We start from the raw sequence: 4635 nt of genomic DNA, 5'->3' as shown, positions 1-4635 counted from the left end.
TAACTACATGTACAATCTCCTTGTTACCAGATTTAGCCTGAGGATAAATTTAGCCAGAAGATATTGTGAGCCAGCTTGGGGGAGAGCCAGGGTGATCCTCTTGCTCTCAGTGACCAGGAAAAGGGCAAGCCCTCTAAAGAGCAGGGCTCAGCCTGTATGTTTTGTTGTGTAGATAATAAAGTCTGTCACAATACCTTTAAACTAGGTTGTCTGCATTCCACTCAAATGTAGTACCATCGAAAATAGACTCAAGTCTGCTTTGGATTTGTTTTCCAGGCCCACTACATTCTACCGGTGATTTACTGAGATATAAATCAGAGATACAAATACCTGACACTCCCTAATTTACAAGGCTAAAATTATGAATCATTATTTAATACCAACAACTCTTGCTATGTTTCACAAGATTCTTTTATAATAATAACATCTTACATTTGTATCACATTTTATAGTTTCACATTCATTATTTCAAAATGCAGTGTGTTATCGCTTCTCGGCCTTTTGGCTAAGATCAAGTGTAAAATGCAGTGTGTTGCTCCTTTGTGATTGCCTTGATAAGTTCTTGGAAAATGTGTGATTTCATGTTGCCAATGTTTTTATTTAATACACATTTTATTCAACAAGCACTAATTGAGCACCTACTATCTTCCAAGCCCATGTCACACTCTAAACATATCTACTAAATTTAACCAAAATGTTTTTCCATTACAACCTTAGACAAGTGGCTCCATTATATTATAAATCTCATGTCTATCAGATTAATAAAATACATTTATCTATATGACATTTCCAGTAAAAGGAAGGAGGTTAAGAATATATCTAGATCAATTAAGATTTGGATGACTAACATTTTTTATAAGGTTCTAGAAATTGAGGTAAGTTTTTGGGCTTTTCTGCTTAAGGCAGCTGCCCATTTGCAATCACCAAATATGCCATAGAAGAGCTCTGATGTCATGTTCAATGTAGATTAGCAAAAATTGTATACCAACATGGAATAAGCAACATTGCCTTCTTTTATGTAGGGAGTATTCTCCTCTAATACTACGGGTTTGCGTAAATCTGTGGATGGTTCCCACAGCCGGAAGCTATCCTTATGTGGCCTCAGCTTTTCTAACTCCTTGCTGCCCACTGTTCTTGTTCCAGTCACGCCTTAATGTCTTTCAGCCAACTTTTGTCTCCCAGTTGACCCCGTCCCTGGAATACACCCTAATCTCATCTTTTGCTCCCAGATAATCTGCTCTTCACCATAGACAGTACGTCCAAACAACTCCAATTTGTATTCCATGACCTTTCCAACAACCCACACACCCTCTTAAATGAATGTTTTACTCATATAATCATGATGCTTTTGTTTCCCTAGGATTCTCTGTATTAGATACTTTAGAGAGCACTACCCTGGTTTTTAAATCATAGGCTTAAGGGCTAAGATTTATTGGATGCTTGCGTTGTGGTAGGTACCATGATAGAAATCTCATTTAAGCTCTATTACAATTTTGGAGGTCCATACTAACCCCACAATATGAATGAGAAAACATCCTCAGAAAGTTAAATGACTTGCTCAGGTGGATTCCTCATGGTGGATCAAAAGTAGACTTTAACCTACATCTCTCAGATTCAGCATCATTTATGGTGCAGCCAGAGCACCAATTCCTGTACCCAGTAATTTAATAGAGGGAGTTTTCTAAGGATACTTGTCACAAAGATATTAGAAGAGCCCAAACAGAAAACATGGGAGGGAAGGAAACCAGGAATTTCTAATACAAGAGGCCGCAATCATCCCCAGAGTTGGATGGGCAAAGGGAGGAACTGATGTCTCCAAAACTCAGAAGAAGACACGTAGAAGCTGGAACCCAGCAGGCTCAGACAGTGGGAGTTGGGGCCGAAGAGCAAGCTGTCTGGCAGGAGCTGGAGCATCAGAACAGTCACTACTAAAGATATCCTCGAAGCAGAGAGAGGTAGAGGTAAGTACCCTGGTTATTCCTTGCTCCATCCCTCCTATTTGTTGTCAGTGTCTTCCAGTTCCATTCCCAGGGCAAAGCTGAATGGTAAAGTTTTGGGAATAACAAGAATAGCTTCTTACTAACACAGAGAAGGGAGCAGAGGAAGGACAGGAAATGGATTTGAGAATAAGCAGGCAACTGGTTCCAAAGCCCACACTAACTTCACTAAGACACAACTGCTACCCTCTGTCATTTGCATCCCATGTGATAACTGAGTGCAGCCTGTGGCTGTGACAGACAAATCATCCATCTGTCCATTGGTTAATGCCCGTGTCTCCTCCTAAGCACTGCCAAGCAACTCACACAGCCACTAGAACATAGTGAATACTCAGTGACTAATCGTCTGATTTTTTCTCTCAAATGTTGACTAAGCCAATCAAATTATCTATAGCAACGATAGTATAAACATAAGACATGGATATCTTATGATACAGAAGTAATTCTCATGATAAAAGGAAGATATGAGAACAGTATAATTTTTCAATGTTGGCCTTTAGTGACATTATTTTAACTTTGTTGCTAAATCAGTTCCACGGCTCCAGTGACTACAGGTTTACCATGCAGCCAAAAAAGCTGTCGGGGTAGCCTGGGAGGCCTTCAGAAAGCCAATTGTCATTTACGACCTAGCCCCAACTTCTCTCCTCTGAAGAGAAGAAAATGCCAATACCACTTTAATGCTGTCAAAAGTCCCTCGCTCAGCTTCTTAGTTATACCAGTTGATATTATTGTTGGAATTCATTACTTCTCAAGTGTCCCCTATTTAATCTATTTCACATTCATAAGGAGTATGTAATCCAAAACCAGCACAGACTCAATTATACTCATTACTTGATCTTAAAAGTAATTCCCTAACATATGGAAGAAGGAACATTTTGGGAAAATGTCAATGGGTCTGGAGCATCAGAGTGACAACGTTCCCAATGCTGGATACTCATCCAAACATATTTAATCCCCTTCATTATAAAAATTACAAGAGAAATTTCTTAAGAACCATCTTACTAGCAGAATTCTAGGTATTTCCTGTTCCCAAGGGCAGAGAAATATTGCAAAATCGACATTTTTTAATGACATTTCAGTACTGTCTCTCTTGGCTGAAAACAGAAAAAGCAAGAGACACATAAAAATGAAAAAGGGAAAAAAAGGTTAATTAAAAAGTTTCAGCCCTGTTTAAGGGTAATTTAGCTAATTTTTATGTTAAACCTTTAAGCCAATTTGTATTTTATCCAAACAAGCTTGCCCACTTGTGGTGATAACATCATGAATAAATGAAAATAAACACATATGCCTCCTCTAAGTCTAATTCTTCCATGATAACTACAGTAAGAAATGAATATTACCATTTCAGTATAAAGACTAAGCACCACTTGGTTGAATTGTTTGGCTATTTGTACATTGTTACTACTCATTTGGAACACAGTCTTAGATTAGCTCATTTAAACTGGTGGCAAAATCTAATGTTTTATTAAAGTCTGTGAAATGAATTCATGTTGAATATGATCCTTTGGTCTGAAAACTAAGTATCAAGCCAGCATAAACTTCAATTCTTCTGGCAGGAAAGTTAAGAATTTGTCTCAATTTCAGACTATCCACTGCCCCCAATCCCTGCCCTACAACACACAACACATGCGCGCGCGCACACACACACACACACACACACACACACACACACACCTTTCGTCCATCATATTACCCAGAAGGCTACTATTAAGAAGGCTGCACTGAGCCTTGGTCTGTTTCAAATATTTTCTCCTTTCCCCCATGCAGCTCTGTAATAAGGTGGTGCTGCCCCCTGCAGGCTACATTCCCTGAGCTCTCAGCTGGCTCTGGCTTTAGCCAAGGACAGGCAACTCATGGGAAGATCGGAGAGCAGGAGAAAAGGAAAAGCCTGGGCATTTCTACCTCTTTTTCTGCCTCAGGTTGCATCTCTCACGTGGCTTCATGGCAAGAAAAGTCAGTTGCAGTTTTAAATTCCACTACATGACTCCAGTGACCAGGATCCAATAAAAATCATATTGCAACTCACAAATGTATCAACACTTGTATACTTCATATTTACACAATGTTGTATGTCAATTATACCTCAATTTAAAAAAGAACTCTCCCTTTATCTCTCTTGTTAATAGTTTCTTTTGCTGCTGATTTCTGGCTTGCCACTCTATCTCCTATTTGGTTTCTCAAATCTTCCATCTTATCTATACCTAATTCACCCTATTAAATTCCTACCATTTTAAATGTTTATTTACTTGAGAGAGAGAGAGAGAGAGAGAGAGCGAGAGCACAAGCAGGGGAGGGGCACAGAGAGAGGGAGACAGAAAATCCCAAGCAGGCTTTGCACTGTCAGTGCAGAGACCAGTGCAGGGCTGGATCTCATGGACCATGAGATCATGACCTGAGCCGAAATCAAGAGTTCAGATGCTCAACTGACTGAATCACCCAGGCTCCCCAAATTCCTACCATTTTAAAAAGCTTTAGTGGTTTGTATTTTCCTGGTTGAATATTCACTAATGGCAACAGTTTAAATTAAGTTGACAGGGATTATAACCCACTGTTTTCTATCATCCTTCACAAAGGTGTCATAGAAACCAAAACTCTGGGGTCAAGACGAGAGGAGAGGAGAGGAGAGGAGAGGAGAGGA

General features: G+C 39.5%; 1 pseudogene; it reads left to right on the top strand.

The window, feature by feature from the left end:
- The first annotated feature begins 485 nt into the window (after nucleotides 1-485).
- LOC131513360 (U2 spliceosomal RNA) lies at nucleotides 486-634 on the top strand (annotated as a pseudogene).
- Nucleotides 635-4635: the final 4001 nt, after the last annotated feature.

The sequence above is a fragment of the Neofelis nebulosa genome, chromosome 5, assembly GCF_028018385.1.
Source record: "Neofelis nebulosa isolate mNeoNeb1 chromosome 5, mNeoNeb1.pri, whole genome shotgun sequence".
NCBI classification, from domain to species: domain Eukaryota; kingdom Metazoa; phylum Chordata; class Mammalia; order Carnivora; family Felidae; genus Neofelis; species Neofelis nebulosa.
Note: the sequence above shows the minus strand (reverse complement) of the source record. Positions and strands in the feature narration are given on the sequence as shown.